The following is a 25,160-nucleotide window of genomic DNA, read 5'->3' on the forward strand; positions in this document are numbered from 1 at the left end:
GGTGAAGTACATGCAGGAGACCTGCGCCTCTCCCAACTTCAACACTGAGATCATCAAACAGACTTAATCGAATTGGGGAAAAAGTTAGGGACTGGTGGTGCTACTGATAGGAAAACAGCACCCCAGTACAAATTGACAGGGGAACGATGCACTTCATGCTGGAACCAAGCGTTTCATTGGGCATAAAACACTTTATTAGTGTGTGCTATACCATAGGCATTGGTGCACTGCCTTCCTTTTAGGAGTAGCACCATCCAGTCCCTACCTTTTGGCCCCTATTCTATCAAGTCAGACTACTGTCATGGCTTCCATTTATGATGGATCTGTGACGGATCAGTTTCAGACAGATACCAATGAATCCTGAGATGTTTGCATGGTGGAATCTACGTCTTATGGCTAAGCTCATCGTCCAGCCAAGACAGTGCTTCTAAAACTCCATTCCTCACAGCCCCCAACCAATGTCGGATTGGGATCCCCGTTGCCCACCAGTAAAATTAATTTTGGGGCCAACATGCGAATATAACCTTATTTGCATTCACAAATTCTTCCCCACCGCATCCAGGAAGGTGGTTGTTGCGTTGGTGCATGGCTCCTATCTCCATTGACCTATATGGCGAATGCAGAAGGCAAGAATTAGTAGACTCCAATTTACCCATTATGTGCAGATTCTGTGACACAGCTCATGCAGGGAGTGGGTGTTGGGGGTCCAACCTGGCTCAGAACCCGCCGGGGAATTCATCTGTTCTCCTATGAACCAATCCGAGCCTGACTCCAGCAAGTCAGGTTTTTCAGGATTTCCATAGTATTGTACAAATGATGGCATTATTTAGGCAGGGCATCGAGCACCACCGATGCCACCGATGTTCTCTCAGTAGGATATATCTCAAATCATAACCTGCCCAGGTGTTGCGAGGACTGGGGTTTGGGAAAAATTGAGAAAGGGAAGGGCAAATTTAGTAGTATATGCAACCATTCAAGTGAATAGTCAACCATGACATACATGGATGGGATTGGATCTTCCAGACTCAAAGTTGCTCTTCTTGAGGTCCCAAGTGGCGGGTTCCCATTTATGATGCCTGTATGCTTTAATAGGATATATGGACACGGCTTGTGTTTATGAGATGACCCCTTAAAAGGGTTACAAATCCCCTGCCGATGTGTTTTTGTACTAGAAAGAATGAAAACTAAATGATATCCTCCCCACCAGTGATGATCCCCAAATAGTGGAGGAATATTCTTAGATTCTGGAGTGCAAACTCATTATATACCAACTGACTTCCTAATCCATAATAAGGGAGCTATCAAAATCGTAAAGTTAAAAACTGAGATGTTTTCAAAAGCAAAGAGAAAATCAGCCTCATTATGTGGTAACGAAATTTCCATAAATGCTGGAAAATGAAGACGAAACGAACAAAGCAAGTGAATTTATACACCGGAGCTGGCTGTGCCATAATTATATGATTTGCGACACACATAATGGCAGCATGTGCACACCTGTTTAACAGTCGACAATATTTCACTAAGTCATGGAGTTACCCAGAATGCATCTGTTTTTGTTTTTTTTCCCCTCTTTTGAATGCCGCCTGGCACATACGATAGATGAAACACAACCTGTTGGGATGTGGAGGAAGTTTGCATATAGCAAAAGTTCAATTTGAAAGTATTCCTTCACCTCCTTAGAAAGTTTGCAATCTGTTAGCCATATTAGCATAATTGACGGCAGGTTACAGTTCTGAGGAACCCCGACCATCAGCCTGACACTCTAATGATGCCAAGTAAATTGGGGTAGTTCATTCACAGTCAGGCTTTGTAATTATGGTCTTAGGAGGAAGCTTTTGAAATGCACATGGTATATATACAGTATATAGCGAGAGTCGTATGGAATGAACGATCAGAAAGTTTGTCAAAGAAGTAGATTAACCCTTTGAGAACCAGTTTGTCCCATAGTTTTAGACAGTTTCAAATGCGAATGAATCCATTACGGTCCTGAAAGGGTTAATTTTTTTAAAAAAAATCACTTTTACTTAGTCATTGTACTGAATGTATGCAGATAGGACAACAAAGCGAGCAGCGAAACTTAACATCTATCGACTAATGACCAGGGAGTTCTGCTTGTCTGTAATGAGTCCTGTAAGTAGTGCCGCTCTATAGAGAGGGCAAGAGGGCAATTGCCATTCAGTTCCTTCCAGACTCTACCGGCTGTCTTATACACAGGAGATTGTCATTGGGATATGCTGTTAACATTGAATTAAGATGCCTATACACCTTCAACGACTGCCGAATGAGCAACTGTTCATTCTACAGCTGTTTTTCCCAGTTCCTCCATACACACAAATGTTCAACTCCGCTGAGCATTGAAGTGTTTAGGGAGGTAAGCCGCAGCCAGACAGTCCTGGTGCCAGCTAATCTCCCAAGGAACTAAAGGATCAGGCATTGAAATGCAATGTCTGGATCTTTCTTTCTGAAAGTTTTGCCGCCGCCGTACGCATTACAGAGTTGTTCAAACTTTCTATTATTGGCGAGTTTGGACAACTAAAGTTTAATGTGTGGAGGCAAATGGAACAATACCTCTACAGCGCCACCTATTATAAGGCAGCATTCCTGCAAGTCAATGTCTGACTTTTTAACAAGCCTTGTAACAATGATCAGGAATATAAACTAAAGACATAATCTTCTCTACAAGAAAAAGATAACGGTGTAAGACACGGAGCGCTGTGACTGGTGGGGGGCACGCATCCAAAAGTATTCCTTAGGGACTCCAGCAATAGTTTTACAACCCAGTAAATTTACAAGTCATTGTAGAAGCTCAGAGAAAGAACTCGTCAGCAGCAATACAATGATCATACGAAGGCATCTTGAATCTTCTTAGAATACGAAGGGATAGTATTAGAAATAGCCACATTTATTTACATGAGGAGGGTCATTTCTGGTGGTTCGAAAGAGGAATCTAATCTAATAGTCAACATGAGGCATTAAAGATGTCTGAAAGTCTAATAAAAATAAATAAGATGATAAAGTAGAGGAAAGTATGAATAAAAAAATTGCAAGACGATAAAACAGAAGGTAACGAAAAGAATAAAATGAACCAAAAAATAAAAATTGAGAGATGAAAATGAAGAAAATAAAAAGGCAAAGGGAAAAAATAAAAAAGGAAATTAAAAAGGAGGAATAAAAATGTAGGACAGAAAATAAGGAAGAAGAAATGTGAACTGACAAACAAGAAAACTAGAATAAGAAATAAGATCATGTGAAAAGAAGTAAAAGGAAGGAAGAGAATGTCGAAAGAAAGGGAGGAGAGTTTAAAGGAAATACAAGTATGAAGGAAGCAAAAACACTTAGAAAAGAAAAAAAGAGAAAAGAAAAGAGAAAACGAAAGGTAAGAAAGAAGAAAAGGGAGGGAAAAGGTAACAAGAACAAGAGAAAATGAAAAGGTGAGAGAGAAGATGAGAAAAAGGAAATATGTGAAAGAAGAGGAGAAAGGGCGAAAGTAAGAAAGAAGAGAGTGTGAAATGGTAAAAGGAAGACAAAAGGAGACGGTAAGAAAGAAGAAGAGAAAAGAAAAAGGTAAGAAAGGTAAGAAAGAAGGAGAAAAGGAAAAAGTGACACGGAAAAGAAATGAACATGCAAGAAGGAAGAAGAGAAAAGGAAAACGTAAAAGAGAAGAAAAACAGAAAAGCAAAAAATAAAATAGAAAAACAGAAACTAAAAAGGTAAAAAAAAAAAGAAGAGAAAAGAAAGAAATAAGATAGAAGTCCTACTTAAATGAGAATTAAAGGGACAGACTTCCATGGGACCGCGCATACACAGCGGTCTGAAAAAGCGTTGAATTTTCAGGCTGTTTACAGACTTCACCGGCAGACTGCACGGTAATGGGGGAGTATGGACAATACATCCCCCGGCTTCCTGTCACCTCCCCGAACAGCGCCATATCTTAGTTTATGGTACAGCTCGGCTCTGACAGGTTCCTTTTAAAAGATGTAAAAGGGAAAGACAAAAAAGAAGAGGAAGAACTTTTTTAAATTAGCTTTTAATTGTTCGGCTGTTAGCCGTGTTCTGTTCTATTCTGCACCATTTATGTACTTCTTAATGGTTTTTGGGCAACTGGGTCACTCCTCCTGCGGATGCTGTGTTGTGGCCGTGGGGGTCACCATGCAGTGCTGTGCCCAGTAGCGTTGGATCCCACTAAAAGGAGGTCACCGTGAAGTGGCTAGTGGCTCATACTATTTGATCACAATGTAACAAAGTCTATAAACATTGCTGAGAAGCACCCGAACAATATGTGCATGTGAGGACAAGTCTCTCTTGCTACAACGTTGGTGTACTTTTTAATACAATGGTGTATCAGTAAAATGAGCCCCAAAATGATTCCTAAGCTTGTGAACTCTTTTTACAACTAACTTGACAATAACTTCACAATTAACAAGTGTCCTTCTTATCTTCCCAACCAGCACAAACCCACGGATCTGCACATTCAAGACTGCAGGCGGACTCCCACCTCCCGAACCCATATCAATGTGACCTCATTTTACAGTATGAGTGGTTGATACAGAAGAGATGAAGTTTAACTTGACACTTAAAGGGGCATTTCCATCCCAACTTTTCATGGTTGAGATGGGAAAACTCGACCCTCTGCTACCAACCACGTGCCAGAAACAGCCGAGCATTTCAGTCCAGGGTCGCTGTCATTAAATCGAATAAGAGCTATGGAAACAGTGGAGCTCGCTGCGCTACGTGGTTTCTGTAGCTCCCAATGACAGCTATGGACACAGAGCGGGGGGAAGCGCTTTTTTTTGTAGTGGTGGTTGGTAACTATAGCAGCGGTTTCCCATCCTGGCTATGAAAAGCTGAGTTGGAAACATGGCCGATCTTTGGTTAGATGGTGCCGTATGCAGGAATTATTTACGTGTCACCCCTTGAATCACATACAGCCATTACAGAAGGAATGAATGGCTATGTCATCGGCGCCAACAATGTTTTTTTAATTCACTGAATGCATTAAGAATGCAAAATAAAGAAACGTCATGAACAGTCTCCTGATTTTCTATACATATTTGATATACTGCTCCTATGCAAACCTATATACCTCACCCCAGATATTATCACTATCCCTAATATTAACTGTCGCTCCCCTCCAGTATTATCTCTTCCCTCCTATTATTATCTCTTCCCTCCCGTCAGTATCATCCACCTAGTATCGATTGGCTCCCTAGTTTTCTGTCTCCACCCAGTATTAATACTCCCCAAGGTATCGAAAACCCACACTATAGCTCTCCCTGCAGTGCCACCGCTCCCCCAGAGTATATATCTCCCCTACTATATCTCCCCTTCTCCATAGTCACCCCCATAGTATCTCTCTCATATAAACAGTAGTATGTCAAAGTTTTAGGCAGATGTGAAAAATGCTACAAAGTAAGAATGTTTTCAACAATTGAAAAGTGTTAATAGTTTATTTTTGTCATTTAACTAAATACAAAGTGACTGAACAAAAGAGGAATGTAAATCCCATCAGTATTTGGTGTGACGCCCTTTACCTTCACGCCAGTATCAGTTCTTCTAGGGACACTTGCGCACAGTTTATGAAGGAACTCAGCAGAGAGGTTGTTCCAGACATCTTGGAGAACTTACGGTGCATTCAGACGAGCGTGGTTTACATGCTGCTACAGCAACGTGTAAACCACGCTTATATATCAACCAATAGGTTGCTATGGAATCGCTCACACAGAGTTTTCTTTACCAGAATCTGCGCTGGTGAAAAAGATAGGACATCTGTCATCTCCGTGCTGTGGCGCTGTCCATGGTGCTGACCACAGGCTCCTATGGGAGCCGTGGCAGCACTCTGCTCGCTACATGGACATGTGAGCGGGCTGCTCCGTGGAGCATGGAGCCGCTCGTTCACTGTAGAATTCCTGCATGTCAGCAGCGTGTTTTACACGTTGCTGTAGCAGCGTGTAAACCACGCTGGTCTGAATGCACCCTAAGCACAGATCTTCTGCGGATGTCGGCTCCCTCCACTCCTTCTGTCTCTTCATGTAATCTCAGACAGACCGGATGATATGAGATCAGGGCTCTGTGGGGCCAAATCATCACTTCCAGGACTCCCTGTTCTTCTTACACCTCAGGTAGTTTTTAGGGACATTGGCTGGATGTTGGGGGTTGTTGTCCTGCTGAAGAATAAATTTGGAGCCAATTCTAAATTTTTTTTTTTTTGCAGTCTTTCTTCCACACCTGCCTAAAACGTTGAGGCAGGTACCCTCAGCCCATATGCAATGTTAATTGTGTATAGGCCGCGGGTCGGATACCTCCTTTGACTTCAATAGAGGTCATCTACAAGGTAAAATAGAGCGTGCTCTAGAAATAATGAAGGCAGTAACACTTATAACTTTTGTTGCATTAGTTTTCACCCTCCTGGCTCTTTGACCTTGACCGCATTTCTGAACTGACCCCTCTTATATGGCTCAAGTCAAAAGCCACCGAACATCACGCAGTCCGGCTCTAAACTTCTGCCGCCGGCCCTTCTACATATGGAGTTTATCATAACAAAGCAGACATCGCTGAATGCTAACGATGTGAGGTTACAATAACAGGTAAGTCGTTACGGGCTCCAACATCTGCGCTGAGGGAGGTCTATGGGCTCATTCTCTCCATGAAGCGCATTTCCACACTTGTGTCTCCTTTCCATATGGAAAATGAAGCTATTCAATGTGATTGTCTTTTTTTTTTTCCATAACAGCAATTTAAATTAAATCAGTTTCTCGACGAAGGTTAAAAAAAAACTCAAATCATTAAAAGCTGCAGCTCGTCGGCCAACACTAAATTACTACATGAAAAGAAACACATAGTACCTCCTTCCCGGCAAGGTTAAAATGCTTCCAATTACTGTACCTATTAAAGGAGAAGCATATACTCCAGGCTTCGTGCTCATAGCACTCTATGGCGGCACTACAGAGCTATAGAAGCTTATGTGCTGCATTATGGTGTCTCTATGAAGCGGGTGATGGTGTTATTTATGGCACGGCGGTAACAGATGGAATAGTGCGTCACTTCCTGGGAGGGGACGAATACGGGTAACCACTGGCGTAACTATAGAGGATGCAGGGGATGTGGTTGCACCCGGGCCCAGGAGCCTTAGGGGGCCCATAAGGCCTCTCTTCTCCATATAGGGAGCCCAGTACTATGAATAAAGCCTGATTCTATGAAAATATCTCTGCAGCGCCACCTATTGAAAGGCACCATTTCTGCAAGTCAATGTTAGACCCTTTAAACAGGTCTTATAACAATGACTGGGAACTTTGAGCCAAAGCCAGAAACCATACATTGACAGCTGTCGGGCAGAAGTGAACATCTGCCTGAGCAACAAGGTACCATTGGTCATGGGTTGGAGCCACTCAGCTGCTGTTACCACCCGGCTCCCAAAACCACCCAGAGTAGGGCAAGAGGTGAAGTTAACACAAACTTGGCGGGAAAACTCAGCCAAGCAGGGGTCAAAAGGGCAGCTTAGTGCTAATGATTAAATCCCATGCATTTTGAACAGTGTTTCTATATTTTTGTCCACCCCCTGTGGATGGTTGTTCTGATTTGGCTTAGTCAGATATTGACTCATAGGGTAGCTTCATTCCAATAGGTGGTGCTGTGGAGGCATTATTTCATCCCTCATTTGCAAAGCTGCCAATTTACTGTATAAGAGTATCTTAACCCTTTGCAATCCAATTTTAGATTCAGGGTTTCCTAGGGGGCTTTCTCTTTCTGACATTTTACAATGGTGCCATCTGCTGGCTAAAGCCAGTACTGCAGTATGTGACATACCGAAGAGGCCCCTGATAACAGAACGGCCAGTAATATACAGTAAGAATACCCTGCTGGACGTCTTCCGACATCGGAGCCGAACAGGCTTCAATCAGAAAGTTGGCAGACGTTAGACAGTGGATTGGAAAGGGTTAAATATTTCTGTTGAACTGGTACGGGGAACATGATAAGGGGGGGGGGGGGCGAGGGAGTCATCTACATTGATTCCTAATAGATTCTGGCCTGAAAACGTGCTGTTTGGTTATTTGTGAGGTATTTCCTCTGTGACTGTATGTAAAACCCTCAATGGATGAGGGGGATGTGCTTGAGTTAAGCGTTAAAAGTTAATTCTTTTAAACTTATTACAAGATGGTACAAAACTCCCCATCAACTATTCCAGCTGACTTGCTCTTACAATTCTATGATTGCCTTGATAATACACTGCAGTTTTAATCCTGTACTGCTGTGTATTCTTTGTGACATCATCGACCCTCCATATTGGATGTCATAGAGAGAGCTACCTCCCTCTCTTAACTTTGTACATCAAAACTGATTGTGGCATGTAAGAGGTTAACGTGTTGTTGCAGGGGGACCCCAATTCTCAGCTGCAGCCAGCTCCCACTGCGGATGGTGCAGTCTCAGCTCCCGTGTCTTCTACATGTCATACATATACAGCAGTTTTACAGTAATGTGTACGTCAAAGGGTGGGAAAGGGTTAAAAAAGGAGTTGTACCAGGATTTCAAGTTATTCCCTACACACAGGATGGGGGATAACTTGCTGATCAATGGGGGTCTCACTGCTCAAGAATGGGGTTTCATGTCCCCCATCCCTAGGACAGGGTTACTACCAGGGGCGTAACTATAGAGGGTGCAGGGGATGCGGTTGCACCTGGGCCCAGGAGCCTTAGGGGGCCCATAAGGCCTCTCTTCTCCATATAGGGAGCCCAGTACTATGAATAAAGCATTATAGTTGGGGGCCCTGTTACAGGTTTTGCATTGGGGCCCAGAAGCCTCAAGTCATGTCTCTGTGCAGCATGGTTTAGGTATGGGTACGGGTACAGATACAGATAGAGGGGGGGGGGGGCCCGGATCACGTTTTGCATCAGGGCCCCTGAGCCTTTAGTTACGCCCCTGGTTACTACACCCCCTGCAGCAAAGAGGAGACTGAAGCAAAAGCACACCAACACTTCATTCACTTTCAATGGAACGGCATCTGCTTGGGTATTTCCGTCAGCCCCGTTGAAATGAATAGAGCGCCAACCGTGCATGTGTGGCCAGTACTCCCTTCATAGTGATGTGACTGTGGGGGAAATACCGCCCCATAGTGCAGAGGCGTAACTTGAAGCTTCTGGGCCCCAATGCAAAATCTGTAATGGCGCCCCAACTATAATACCTTAGTCATAGTACTAGGTTCCCTATATGCAAAAGAGAGGCCTTATAGGCCCCCCAAGGCTCCTGGGCCCGGGTGCAACCGCATCCCCTGCATCCTCTATAGTTACGCCCCTGCCGTAGTGGCAGTCAGAGCCGAACCCAGCAGTTCCATGCTCAAAATTGGTGGGGGTCTCAGCATTGAGACCTGCCACCAATCAAGACGTTTTCCCCTATTCCAATCTTTCCCAACTCCAGTCCACAGTGCACCCCAACAGGTCATGTTTTCGGGATATCCTGTAGTAAGAACCCCTGTGGAGGACATCCTGAAAACAAGACCCGTCAAGGTGCCTTGAGCATTGGAGTTGGGAAACCCTGCCCTACCCTGTGGATATCCCGTGGATAGGGAATAACTTGTAATTTGGGTACAACCCCTTTATGAAACATTATAAATATTTAGCAATTTTTAGCAAAACATAAGAAAAAATTATTTTCAGTTAATTCCGAAAGATCTGTGCGAATGTCCTGAAGACGCAGCGGCGGTGTACCGGCGGCTCAGCTCTGCCGACGCTCTTCTAAATTATCATCGGTGTTGAGAATAAGACGAAAATGGAACAAAAACACCATGAGGCCCGGAGAAGAGCTTGTGTACCCTAATTATATGATTTGCCGCATAGACCGTGTGACTTCGCCACAACCGCTCTCTTCCACCTGTCTAACAGTTGACAATCTTCTCATAAAGGAATGTGTCATTGAAACTGCACCTGATTCCCGATATTTGCATATTTTACAATCTCCGAATGTGTAATCATCAAGGCACAATGATGAAAGACTTCCCGGCGCGATATAAAGTAACGTGTGTGTATAGCAAACTGCATCTGGAGGTGTTTTAACAAATTTAACTTTTTTTTTTTTTTTTTTCAAGACTTGAGAGACCATTAGAGTAATTGCTGAGCGGGAACAGGCTGATCTGACAGTGGGAAGGAAGCAGAATGCTCTCGGAGCTGACTCATATGGCGTAGGCAACGCTAGTGAATCAGATCATGGACAACCAGCCACCTTTTGCTTGACCCTCAGAACACCAGGATGCACGGGGATAAGCACAGAGAGTTAGAACATAGCTGAGCCGAAATAAAGATGTGATTAGAAAAAAGTGCTCCCCATAGGGGTCAAGCAAAGCAGCTTTTGGCCAACACAACAAGTCGATACAAGTAGCATTCAGACAATACGGATGTGTCCTTCCTTACCTTTCATCTTGCCTTGACATTTCCTGGGATGTGCGGCACGAAATGACCAATTTTGGAAAGAAAAATACGTTTTTGCAATACTCTGTTGGGAGATGTCTATGCTATTTGTGTTACTTGTGGCCACCCAGTGGTTGTGATGGGCGGTGCAGCCTGTCAACGGTTTTGCTTGCATGTCATGATAATGTCTTACATTTGTTTCGTGGGAAGTCGGAGTCCATAAGGAAATTTGGTGATACGTAAGGGTGGGCATATCTGTATGTCACCAATGCCCTCAAGTCATGTGGGTTAAGTGGGCACAACATATTGTAGCTTAGATGAGCAAACAACATGCTAAATCTTCATCCAAGAGTCTCCTCCATTGAAAACTCAACATCATTGCAGGTTGTTCCGTATCTCTGGCAAGATCAGTAGTTGCCAGTGTGGCTACTTTATATCTCATGGTATAGCGGTAAATGTAAAGGGTTTGTGTGAGCCGTGCCAGTCCTAGGTTGCCCTGTGCGGGATTTCTTTTTGCTCCTGTTGCCCATCATAAGAAGAAACAATATACTGTACTTGATAGACAGTCTGTCTATGCAGAAAGCAGCAAGATAGCAGCATACACACACATAAACAGCTCAGGAAAAAATGCTGTACCAGAACCAAGCTTAGCATAGAAATAAAACACCCCCAATGCAAGCTCATAACATAAATACAACACCAGAACCAAGGGCATAACATTAATGCTGTACCAGAAGCCAAGTTCATACCATAAATTCAGCACCAGAACCAAGCTCACAGCATTAATGCAGCAGCAGAGCCACGGTCATGTCATACATACTACACCAGAACCAAGCTTATAACATAAATACAGCACCAGAACCAAGCTCAGCACATAAATGCAACACTGCTAATGCAAGCTCATAACATAAATACAACACCAGAACCAAGCGCATAACATTAATGCAGTACCAGAGCTAAGTTCATATCATAAATGCAGCACCAGAACCAAGCTCATAACACATACAATAATAGAATCAACCTCATAGTATAAATACAGCATCAGAGTAAAGCTCATAACCTAAATAGAGCAGCAGAACTAAACTATTGCATTGTGGGGACACTGTGGGCTGACAGCGGCATCTTGGAAGATCAGAGGGCAGGAGACAGAGCCAGGAGGAGCATGATTCATGTAGTGCAATCAAGACCCTGCCACATGGAAGAAGAAGATCATTTGCCCGGGCGGACCTAATAAGGGGGCTCATCCACAGCCTACATCTGCCTGGTGCTCCATGTACATGCTGGTGGAGTTTTTTCACATAACAATATGGAGAGTATAGCATGATTGACGAAGACATCCAGCAAAAGGGGATCCTGTGGTCATAAACAATTTGTCACTGAAAGGGGTCAGAGGTGGATGTCAAGAATCATTTTGACAAACCTGCAGTGCACAGTCAAGGAAACTGCAGTCCAATACAATTCTGGGGGTCCAATTACCATGTGTGAACGCACAACTTGCTGCTCCTTAGCACAGATCCGCTATCACAGCAGGCGACTAGTTTCAGCGCTGTTGTGTCTAAAAGAAACAGAAAGGCGAGACGCCAGCGGGCAAAAGAGTGCAAAACTTGTATCACTGAGCTGCAGAAAAACATCTCCTGGTCAGATAAATTCAGATTTCTGTGCACCGTGCTGTTGGGAGAGCAGAATTTGGCATCCCCATCGAATCTGCGGCAACTACAAGAAGCTTCCTGTCCGCAGGGGCCGATATTCCTGCAGAATGATTTCAGCACTTAATGGAACTTCTTCAGTTCTAAAAGGAGATGGCTTAATATGCCACTAGATGGGGGTCTCTAATAAAGTGGCAATTCATGGTATTTGGGCAAAAGTAGGATGGTTGCAAAAGTATTCATACCCTCTTATAAGTCTACATATGCATACCCGTATCGTAATTATATTTGTAGGTCTCCATAATTCAGAGATTTTTAGAGTTTAGAGGGACAATCCTTTACTCCATTGAACTACTGCCATGAGAGAAAGAGACATAATATATCTATGTGCTCTACACTATAGACGTGGTAGACAGAAATGTGGGACAGCGCGGCTCAATCACGGTATGGATCACTATAATGACCATCATCCTTCCCAGTGTGTACAGAACACATCAATCAACCCCGACAGCTCCTTGAGCAGCAGGATGCATTATGATCATTCATCTTCAAAGATCCAGAAGCAGAATGTGCTTCTACCAGTTCCTTGTCTTATAAGCGGGTTAATCGCCAGGACTCCTATATTGATGATGATGATGACCACCCACGCCTCGCCCTTCTTCATCTTCATTTCGGAATGCCTTAGTAACACACAGCGGCTTCATAGTGAGAACCAGCGTAAGACAGACCCGCACTTGTTCTATATTCATAGAGCGTCTAGAAACAACTGGAAGACAATTTTGACATTGAAGCTTGATCAATAGTTTCTGTTTTGTGAGCATGTCTGAGAACGGTGCCAGCGTGCATCTCATTTGTGAACCATTAAGGTCAACTAATCAGAAGGTAGATCAGATATGATAGATAGATAGATAGATAGATAGATAGATATGATAGATAGATAGATAGATAGATATGAGATAGATAGATAGATAGATAGATAGATAGATAGATAGAAAATAGATAGATAGATAGATAGATAGATAGATAGATAGATAGATAGATAGAAAGGAGATGGATAGATATGAGATAGATAGGAGATAGAGAGATATGAAATAGATAGATAGATAGATAGATAGATAGATAGATAGATAGATAGATAGATAGATAGATAGGAGATAGATAGAGAGATATGAGATAGATAGATAGATAGATAGATAGATAGATAGATAGATAGATAGATAGATATGAGGTAGATAGATAGATATGAGATAGATAGATAGAAAATAGATAGACAGTAGATAGATAGATAGATAGATAGATAGATATGAGGTAGATAGATATGAGATAGATAGATAGAGATATATGAGATAGATAGATAGATAGATAGATAGATAGATAGATAGATAGATAGATAGATAGATAGATAGGAGATAGATAGAGACATATGAGATAGATAGATAGATAGAAAATAGATAGATAGATAGATAGATAGATAGATAGATAGGAGATGGATAGATATGAGATAGATAGGAGATAGAGAGATATGAAATAGATAGATAGATAGATAGATAGATAGATAGATAGATAGATAGGAGATAGATAGAGAGATATGAGATAGATAGATAGATAGATATGAGATAGATAGATAGATAGATATGAGATAGATAGATAGAAAATAGATAGATAGTAGATAGATAGATAGATAGATATGAGGTAGATAGATATGAGGTAGATAGATAGAGATATATGAGATAGATAGATAGATAGATAGATAGATAGATAGATAGATAGATAGATAGGAGATAGATAGAGACATATGAGATAGATAGATAGATATGAGATAGATAGATAGATAGAAAATAGATAGATAGATAGATAGATAGAAAGGAGATGGATAGATATGAGATAGATAGGAGATAGAGAGATATGAAATAGATAGATAGATAGATAGGAGATAGATAGAGAGATATGAGATAGATAGATAGATAGATAGATAGATAGATAGATAGATAGATAGATAGATAGATAGGAGATAGATAGATATGAGGTAGATAGATAGATATGAGATAGATAGAAAATAGATAGACAGTAGATAGATAGATAGATAGATAGATAGATAGATAGATAGATAGATAGATAGATAGATAGATATGAGGTAGATAGATATGAGATAGATAGATAGAGATATATGAGATAGATAGATAGATAGATAGATAGAGACATATGAGATAGATAGATAGATAGATAGATAGATAGATAGATATGAGGTAGATAGATATGAGATAGATAGATAGAGATATATGAGATAGATAGATAGATAGATAGAGACATATGAGATAGATAGATAGATAGAAAATAGATAGATAGATAGATAGAAAGGAGATGGATAGATATGAGATAGATAGGAGATAGAGAGATATGAAATAGATAGATAGATAGATAGATAGGAGATAGATAGAGAGATATGAGATAGATAGATAGATATGAGATAGATAGATAGATAGATATGAGGTAGATAGATAGATATGAGATAGATAGATAGAAAATAGATAGATAGTAGATAGATAGATAGATAGATAGATAGATAGATAGATAGATAGATAGATAGATATGAGGTAGATAGATATGAGGTAGATAGATAGAGATATATGAGATAGATAGATAGATAGATAGGAGATAGATAGAGACATATGAGATAGATAGATAGATATGAGATAGATAGATAGATAGATAGAGAGAGAGAGAGAGAGAGATATGAGATAGATAGATAGATAGATAGATAGATAGATAGATAGATAGATAGATAGATAGATATGAGATAGATAGATATGAGATAGATAGATAGATAGATATGAGATAGATATGAGATAGATAGATAGAAGATAGATAGATAGATATGAGATAGAGAGATAGATAGATAGATAGATAGATAGATAGATAGATAGATAGATATGAGATAGATAGATAGATATGAGATAGATAAATAGATAGATAGATAGATATGAGATAGATAGATAGATAGATAGATATGAGATAGATAGATAGATATGAGATAGATAGATAGATAGATAGATAGATAGATAGATAGATAGATATGAGATAGATATGGGATAGATAGATAGATAGATAGATAGATAGATAGATAGATAGATAGGAGATATATATGAGATAGATATTAGATAGATAGATCTTATTGCTCTTCTTGAACTTGGCTACATTGAAAAATAAACCATGAACTTAAAACGAGAGGAAAAAGATCTCTATAAAACTTAGCAGCAGACGGCAAAATAGATTTTTAATTATTAACTGAGTTTTTGGAAACTCTTTCTCTTTCCCTTTTATACATTTTTCGATTTCTTCCTGCGGGAGTCTGGTGGAGGATAGAGTACATTTTTATGTGTCTTATAAAGTAACATATATTTTCAGCTGAAGCCCTTCATCACTTGAACATTTTATGCTTTTATCACCTTAAAGGGATTCTGTAACCTGAGCACATAGTTAGCCGTTCTGCTGTCCTAAGCACTCCGTCCTCATCCCCAGGAAAACACTTCTCGCTACCCTTTCAATGGTCTCAGGTTTTCAATACATTTTCCTTCTCTGTTTAGTTAATAAAGCAGAAGACATACGGAGGGAACAGATGTCTTAAGTAGGTGTGGGATATCTGAACTGCCTTTTTACATCTCCGAAGACTAATGGAGGTGACCTGCAGTACAGAGAAGAACCTTGGACCTTCTCATCATCTTCTCAGGATTGCATATGTCGCTTTTCTAGGTGGTAAATGCCTAATTATATCCACCGGCAGAAAACCCTACACTCAGAAAACTATATCCCACCTTGTATTATGGTTATGGCCTTGTCTTTGAGGACAGAAGGGCCCGGTGTCCCCCTGAGTACCCCCTTGTTTAGTAAGAATGCAGTTCCTTTGAGGTGCGGGGTCCTACATAGGTCCTTATCAACTAATACCATAGAAGACAGGGCCCAACAGGACTAGGCCCACTTTCTCCAAGAGTCCAATAGCAACCACATTTTTGCATAAACCAAGCATCAACATTGGTGGACGGTGGTATGGTTAGGCATTGGACTATAAGGAAATTATATTCTCCAGCTGTCTGATGAAGAGTTCTATGTACCTCGAAACACATTACCTACTGCTTGTAAATAAAGTGTTCCAACTTTAATCCATACCATCGTCTTCACTCCTTAAATAATCACTTGCCAATAGGAATGCACCAGAGACTCAGCTCCTTTCAGGGGTGTGTAACTAAAAGCTCATGGCCCCAGGTCCGAAAATTCAGCTTGGGCCCCACCCTCCCAACTTCCTTTCTTGGATACCTAAAAAACTCAGCAAAGAACTTTACACTGCATCACTGGGTCTTTTAAGTGACCGATTGATGCAGCACTAGCAGCCAGGGATGATGCCAGGGGTGTGCTTTAATACCCTTTTCTTCCAAAAAAACAATTTTGTACATACATACACGCACACACATTTTTAAACAGATAAGACAGCTTTTATAACACTTAGATACAGCAGCTCTGCTCTAGTATAGCACTAAACAATGCAGTCACCATGTAATAGTCAAATACTAGTTCTATGCAGTGATAGTGATTACAGTGCAGTTACCTCCCGTGATCACAGATGACGTCTCTTCTGATTGGTGTTGTTAACTTTCTCTGCTTATAACTAGTAATTATTAGGAAATTAGTGCCACACAGCTCTACTACATGCATGCCACACACACACAGCTCTGCTACGTTACTTTCGCATATGAGCTGCATGTGATTTACAAACTTCAGCAGCTCGCTAAGGAGACATGTTTGCTCATAGCTTTCGCATATAAGCTGCATGTAACTCACACATCACACACACATGGATTGACGGACAAGTGGTCATTAACACTTTGATTAGTCTTTGCGCATTCTCTTCATGCTGCCGCTACCTCCAATGCCCCTCTCCGTGCCTTCCCACAGTAATAATGCTTGAATTTGTATCTAAAACTGCACTAGTGTATCCTGTTGTGCCCCGTGAAGCAATAGTGCCTTAATACAGTAAGGGTACATTCAGATGTAGCGGAAATGCGGAAAATCCCAACCAAAATCAGTGACAATTTCCGCACCAAAATCCGCTAAAAGTGAATGTACCCTTATATTTCTCCCTTAGTACCCACCACAAGAACTAATTTGCCACCATTAGTTCCCCTCATGGTCAGGATGGGAACCTTCTGTGTCTTCTTAATTGGCATGAGTGTGAACTCCTATCTGTACTCCCCCATGCTCAGTGTGGCCTCTCTTCTGCAATCCCTCCATGCTCAGTGTGGCCTCCCTTCTGTACCCCCCCACCCCATGCTCAGTGTGGCCTCCCTTCTGGGCCCCCCTTGTGCTGAGTGTGGACACCCTTCTGCAATCCCTCCATGCTCAGTGTGGCCTCCCTTCTGTACTCCCCCATGCTCAGTGCGGCCTCTCTTCTGGGCCTCCCTCGTGCTCAGTGTGGCCTCTCTTCTGCAATCCCTCCATGCTCAGTGTGGCCTCCCTTCTGTACTCCCCCATGCTCAGTGGGGCCACTCTTCTGGGCCTCCCTCGTGCTCAGTGTGGCCTCTCTTCTGCAATCCCTCCATGCTCAGTGTGGCCTCCCTTCTGTACTCCCCCATGCTCAGTGGGGCCTCTCTTCTGGGCCTCCCTCGTGCTCAGTGTGGCCTCTCTTCTGCAATCCCTCCATGCACAGTGTGGCCTCCCTTCTGTGCTCCTACCTTGCGTTCCCCATTCTCACCCTATAGTCACACAACCCCCCTAAAGCTTGGCCCAGGAAGATTACAGGTTGCTGCATTAATCACGTTGCTGTGCCACAGCCTGTCCCAGGATCTCTGGGAGCATAGCACTGATTGGCTCCTCCCCCCTCTCCAGAGCACATACACTGTACTGAGAGCAGGAGAAGGGGGAGGAGATGCTCTGTGCTATGCCCTGAGACACTGTGACAGACTACGGTACAGCAGTGTAAGCAACCTGTATTTCTCTTGGTCAGAGCCTAGAGGGGAGCTGTGACAGTGGTTATGGTTGCCTTTGCGCCCCCAAGGCTTAGGGGCCGGTTGCAATTGAGACCCCTGCAACCCCTATAGCTATGCCACTAGTTCTGTTACAGCCCTTTCCTTCAGTACTCCATGCACATAAATGGTTCATGAGACCAAATAGTCCTCCTAAGTAACCTTGCTACAATTATTGCTAAAGAAAGTAAAGTTGTAACAAAAGCGAGTCAAGCGGGTCACTCCATCAGTGAGATGACAACGGTGGCCTCAACTCTACCACATTTTAAGGTACATTTTGTCCTATAGTTTGCAAATAAATAATAATCAACTCATCTTCCTAACCATCATCAATAACGGAGATCAAAAGTCACAATAAATCTTCAAGTACAAATCTATACGGGAAAAGCAAATGCAATGATTGCAGCAGTCCACGAGGTCAACTAATGACAATCTGAGCTCATTGATTGAGTCCTAAGAGGTAGTGGAGCACACTCATTACTAGGAAGGCAGTAATGGAGGATCGAGAGGCGAGCGTTCGCCTGACGCTGGAAATAGAAAACATGATTTCCTCCTCTATGTACGACCACTTGTGAAATTGATTGATACGGAGGATTAATTGACATTTTTTGCTTAGACGATAAATGTTGCTCCTCCGTTGGGGATAACAGCGCAGAACGTTTGACTAAAAAGATGTAGGAGAGTTGAGCTTGTCATTCAATATGGTTTGTGGTCAGAGGAGGTAACTTAGAACTTTGGGGTTCCAATGCAGATTCTGCAAAAGGGCCACCAACTATGACTATTTATGATACTGCTCTTCATCCTCTCCAGGGAGACCCCAGTAGTTATACTCTGGGTCATGATATAAATGAATGCCATCTATGGTTTTCAATAGGACTGCAGTAAAACCTACTTAGAGGGAGTCTGTCAACTACATTTTTTGCCTAGTAGTAACCTAATATACTCATAAGTGTGACGCTGAATGTTAAGGCAGCAGTATGCATTCCTAAGCTCTTGCTCACGACCTGAAGGTTGCAAGTTAAATCCCAAGGTAGCCGGCTCAAGGTTGACTCAGCCTTCCATCATCGGTACAATGAGTACCCAGCTTGCTGGGGGTAATAAATAAATTATCTGAAAGTGCTGTGGAATGAGTTGGCGCTATACAAATAACAAGTCCCTTTGCCTCTGCCCTCTCTTAAGTGTGCAACGTTATAAGTAATCCAATGGTACTTTTATCTTCTTCCATACTGTCTCCCATGCAAAGATATCACTCAATAACATCCTTGCACACCATATGCTAATTAGCCATGCAGCGTCCCATGGGTGGTCTGACTCTGCCTGCGGTCTGGGCTCCTTTCCTGCCTATTCCACTAAAAACTGCCCCCTTTCTTGCTGAGCGACACCTCCAGCTCCGCCAACTAGAGATGTCATGTGTTCCATTTCCAATATACTTGCACCCCGCTGACAACGGCGCATGCGTGCAGAGTCAGTTGTGTCCAAGAATGAGTCACTGCGCATGTGATTTGGAGGTGGAATGCATAGCATTGCCAACACACAGAGCTGGAGGCATCACTCAGTAAGAAAGAGGTCAGGTATTGTTTCTCCTTTGGGAGAGCACATAGAAGGTGGGAGGACACTAGTAAGGCCATCCATGCTCCTCTAGGAAACATGGAGATGGGAGAAGGATTCTGGAGAGCAGAGAGGTAACATCTGGCCCAGAGAGGTAGATTTGAGTGTCATCAGGGTAATGGTGGTAATGAATGCCATTGGGGTTGTATGAGCTGTCCTAGACCAAGGGTGTAGATGGAGAACAGTATGGGTTCTAGTGTGGAGCCTTGAGGGACACCAACAGAGAGAGAATGTGGTGTGTAGGTGAGAAACATTCCATTCGTCAGTAAGGTACGGGCGAGCTAGTGAAGCTGAGGGAGGAGAGGGTTTATAGCGGTTTGTTCGTTCGCTCGGGTGGACGGTTTAAACACAAAGATAAATTGTCTATATTTTTTAACAAGATCATTCACATTCAGTCTGCTAAACCAGTGAATGAGAACGACTGAACAATCGGTGTTTAATAGTTGTCAAATAGAGATGAGCGAGCATTGCCCTTAGCGAGTACCTGCCCGCTCGAGAGACAAGGTTCGGGTCCCGGCGCGGGGGAGCGGTGAGTTCCGGCAGTCAGCAGAGGGGAGCAGGGGTGAGAGAGGGAGAGAGAGATCTCCCCTCCGTTCCTCCCCGCTCTCCCCTGCAGCTCCCTGCCCACCGCCGGCACCTGAACCTTGTCTCTCAAGCGGGCAGGTACTCGCTAAGGGCAATGCTCGCTCGAGCAATTGCCCTTAGCGAGTATGCTCGCTCATCACTATTGTCAAACTATGAGCCAACAATGATTTTCATGCTTGTATGAAATGAATGATAAGCAAATGAATTATCATTCATCGCTCAATCATTGGCCGTGTTATCGTTCTGATTGGAATCGTTCCATGTAAAAAACACCTTAAGCCAGACCCTTCTCTGTGACAGCTGATGGGGGTTGGCTTTGTTATTAGGATGACCAGAATAGCCGGACCCTTTGAAGATATGACAAGGCGCAGAACAAATCCATGTAACCCGGTGTCCGAACTGGGCTGGAAGTAGAGGTTCCAATACTTCACATCCGGGTAATAATTTTGCCTCCCTGGACAACCCCTTTAATTATCTCAATCAATAAAATAGATCCCCCTTTTAACATCTTGTTCTCCTTCTTTTGTCTCATATTGTAACTAAATCTGATAAAAGAAAACAGAGAGAATTTGGATATCTGTCCCAGGAGATCAATAATTTTCTCTTTCCCGTAAACCCCAGATCAGACCTTTGTTCTGGCTGTAAGGCAACTAGCTACAGCAGGAACCCTCCCCAACTGTTCTGTTTGAAAAAGGAGACCAGAAACTATAAACCCTCCCTCTTTTCTAAGCTCCACCCCACAGCCATTTCTCCAAGTTCTCCTATGCATCAAACTGTAAGTGAGGCCAGCCTGAGGACAGACATAGTAACATAGTAACATAGTATGTAAGGCCGAATGAAGACATTGTCCATCTAGTCCAGCCTGTCTATCCTACTGTGTTGATCCAGGGGAAGGCAAAAAACCCCAAGGCCAGAAGTCAATTAGCCCTTTTGGGGAAACAATTCCTTCCCGACTCCCTAATGGCAATCAGACTGTTCCCTGGATCAACCCCTAATAGTTCCTACCTGCCTATATACCAGGATTGACACTTAACCTAAAATTTATATCCTGTAATATCCTTCTTCAGAAAGACATCAAGTCCCCTTTTAAACTCCTCTATGGATTTTGCCATCACCACTTCCTCCGGTAGAGAGTTCCACAGTCTAACTGCTCTTACAGTAAAGAACCCCTTTCTGTGTTGGTGATGAAACCTACTTTCCTCTAGACGTAGCGGATGCCCTCTTGTTACCGTCGCAGTCCTGGGTGTAAACAGATCATAGGAGAGATCCTTGTATTGTCCCCTCATGTACTTATACATGGTTATTTGGTCGCCTCTTAACCTTCTTTTTTCTAGAGTAAATAGTCCCAATTTGGATAGCCTCTCTGGGTATTCCAGTCCCATCATTCCATGTATTAGTTTAGTCGCTCTTCTTTGAACCCCCTCCAGCACTGTAACATCTTTCCTGAGCACCGGTGTCCAGAATTGTACGCAGTATTCCATGTGAGGCCTGACAAGTGCCTTATATAGTGGGAGGATAATGTTCTCGTCCTTCGCCCCTATACCTCTTTTGATGCACCCCAAGACTTTATTTGCCTTTGCAGCGGCTGACTGGCATTGGTTACTCCAGTTTAGTCTATTATCCACTAATACCCCCAGATCCTTTTCCATATCACTTTTCCCTAGTGGTACCCCAATAAGTGAATATTGGGTGTGCACACCAATAGGGTCAAAATAGTTAGCCAGCAGGCCTGCTGCAGGGAGAGACAGAAACTACACTAGGAAATTGGACTGTTGCTAAATTCACGTAGCTCGAGCCCGATTCACAGACTAAGATATATGTTTACAAGGGGGAAAAGTAAAACAGTGTCTGGGTAGCGATAAAGCCTTTCAAAAGAGACACTGCAAGTGTATTCTGTAACCTGCATTGTGGACTGACAAATACTTCAGGTAACTTTTTCTTCTGATACTTGTATTATTTATGTTTTTAGGTGTAGTGTTCCTTTTAGCTCTGCTACATATAGCTCCATTCTGGACTGCATCTGAGTGCCCCCACATGGTTGGTAGATCCCCAGTATTAAAGGCAATTAGGGATTTCCTAGTCAGGTTCCTTGTGTTTAAAGAAAAAATGTTGTCCACGCTCCTTTAAGATCTAATACAAAGAGAATAGGGTTAAGTTACTAGAATGTTCCGAGTTAAGTTACTAGAATGTACGGCATCAGTATACAAGAGATGAAACGGAAGTAAGGTCAGTGGGTGCTGGAGTCAGCAATGGGAGTCAAACAGATACAGCTGCAGTACTAGGGAAGATGGTAACGGTGAAGTAGTAAGTGATATAGTAGTAGGTAGTTCAGAGGGTAGTAAGACGTGCCAGAGTTCAGTAACAGGCATGTAGCTGAGTCGAATAGGCAGCACAATGGAGCAAAGCAGAAGCGGAGTCTAAGCTGGCAGAGAATCAGCTAGGATAGCCTAGCAGGGATATAACCCCTGATAATGGGCACGGAGATAAGTACATTACTATTTTAAATATGGTTCTATTGAAGGGGTTAGCCACTTTTCGCTGTGGTATAAGGGGCCGGAAAAGCATCATAGTGCTTGACCCATTTTTTAATTTAGTTTTTTGTGTAAGGGACTCACTCCTAAGGAGTAAATGCTGCTTCTGAAAGGACTGGAGATGTGGCAATAACTAGGGTGTACTGGTATTACTGGTTCAAACTGAGCATGTCCACAGGACACTTGATGATTGGTTGATGCTCTGACTATAAAAAGGACAATTATTTCTGTGTAATGAGCAGAGCAGGAAAGAGCAGAACTCAGCTGAAGTGTGCTGATACAGGAAGGATGGCTAAGGAGGCTGCGACTCCTGTGCATCAAACTGTAAGTGAGACCGGCCTCAGCAGAGCAGGAAAGAGCAGAACTGAGCTGAAGTGTGCTGATACAGGAAGGATGGCTGAGGAGGCTGCGACTCCTGTGCATCCAACTGTAAGTGACGCCTGCCTCAACATAGACAATAGGTTTTCACACCAATGGGGTTGGAATAGTTAGCTAGCAGGCCTGCTGCAGGGAGAGACTAAGAGACTACACTGGGAAATTGGAGTGTTGCTAAATTCACGCAGCTAGAGACCCCTTCACAGACTGAGATGTTTGTTTACAAGGGGGAAAAGTTAAACGGCACCTGGGTAGCGAAAATGCCTTACACAAAGAGACACTGCAAGTGTATTCTGTAACCTGCATTTTTAATAGACTGTATTGATAGTAGTGGTGGTAACCCTTAAATAAAAACTATGCATCATTTTGCAGGATCTATATTTATGTGAAACAGTTCTGAGGTTAGGGAAGAGTTACTCCTGGTATTGCCGTTGCTACGGATTGGTCACCAAGTACTACCAATCCTATGTTTTAGTTAGCAGTAGATAGCCCATATGTATTTGATGGCAAAAGTTCACTTGCTTAACTGTTATACTGTTCACCGTTCTTAAATCAATAATTCATAGTTTGGTTACTCCATCTGTTGTATCGTATCCTAAATCTTGTGTCGCTATGTATCCATCCATAACCGTTGTAAGTGGGATGTATTAAGAGAAGCATAGAGTCTAGATCACATGAGGTCATTATCCCCCTCTACTCTTCCTTAGTCAGACCTGATCTGGAATACTGGGTCCAGTTCTGGGCACCACAATTTAAAAAAGACAGAGACAAACTGGAGCAAGTTCAAAGAAGAGTTACCAAGATGGTGAGCGGTCTGCAAATCATGTCCTATGAGGAACGGTTAAAGGATCTGGGAATGTTTAGCTTGCAGAAGAGAAGGCTGAGGGGAGACTTAATAGCCGTCTACAAATATCTGAAGGGCTGTCACAGTGCAGAGGGATCAGCCCTATTCTCATCTGCACAAAGAGAGACTAGAAGCAATGGGATGAAACTGAAAGGGAGGAGGACACAGATTAGATATTAGATAGTGAGGGGGATCAATGAGCGGAACAGGTTACCACAGGAAGTGGTGATTTCTCCTTCAATGGAAGTGTTCAGAAGCTGAACAAATATCTGCCTGGGATGATTTAGTGACTCCTGTTCTAAGCAGCGGGTTGGACCAGATGACCCTGAAGGTCCCTTCCAACTCTACCAGGCTATGATTGTAAGTCTTCTGCAGCCCACTGTATGCAATGGACATGTTGCTCTTCCCCAGCTATACGACTAAACAAGGCTGTGGTCATGCAATTTAGTCATGTGACCTCTTTTCCCGGATGTTCCCTTGGATCTGTTCAGTTTTGCATTGGCACATATAGAGGTCCTCTTGCTGCCTGTATTTGTATGCGTACTAAATGAGTTTAGAACAAATGCAGACAATAAAAGGACCTCTATCTGTGCCAATGCGGAACTGAACAGAGCTAAGGTATTAGCTGGGGAAGTGGTCACATGGCTAAATTACATGACCGCTACCATGTTCATTCTTTTGGACAGAGAGATGGCCATGTCCATTACATACAGAAGGCTTTCAAGTAAAAAAAAAAATGGGGTAAGCACTGTAATATCACCTTCTGGAATGAAACAACAATTTATTGTATGCCACAGCAAAATCTATTAGTAGAGGATAGCCAACCCCTTTAATTGTGAATGGCTGCGTTCTGTGCCTGTGATGCCTGACATCCCTTGCCAGTCCCAACAAGAGACTCGTTATGGCCGCAGCTGATAAACTGCATTACATGGACAGCACATTCATTTTAATGAACACAGTGTAATATTATACCTCCCCTGTGGGGGTGCTGTGGAAGAATTGTTCTGCAGATATGATCACTGGGGTCATGCAATCAGATTATTTTTAGGGGGTTTCTCTAATAAAAAGGGATTGTATAAATCAGCTACTTTATGTAGTATGTATATAGAATGTAACAGACACCAATTCTGATGTTTTGTTTGATACAGATATATAAAAGAGAG

The 25,160-nt window shown here is 42.6% G+C and overlaps 1 long non-coding RNA gene across 3 annotated transcripts in view; it reads right to left on the minus strand.

The window, feature by feature from the left end:
• Nucleotides 1–523: 523 nt before the first annotated feature.
• Nucleotides 524–25,160, minus strand: part of LOC136620054 (uncharacterized) — a 101,646-nt gene continuing 77,009 nt past the window's right edge. For 2 of the 3 annotated variants that reach the window (XR_010791119.1, XR_010791118.1), the window contains one exon: nucleotides 538–606. This is a non-coding gene — a long non-coding RNA (uncharacterized lncRNA). Of the gene's footprint in view, nucleotides 607–25,160 lie in introns of all 3 variants that reach the window. The other variant, XR_010791120.1, reaches the window with a different exon arrangement.

Source organism: Eleutherodactylus coqui, chromosome 3 (genome assembly GCF_035609145.1).
Source record: "Eleutherodactylus coqui strain aEleCoq1 chromosome 3, aEleCoq1.hap1, whole genome shotgun sequence".
NCBI lineage: Eukaryota > Metazoa > Chordata > Amphibia > Anura > Eleutherodactylidae > Eleutherodactylus > Eleutherodactylus coqui.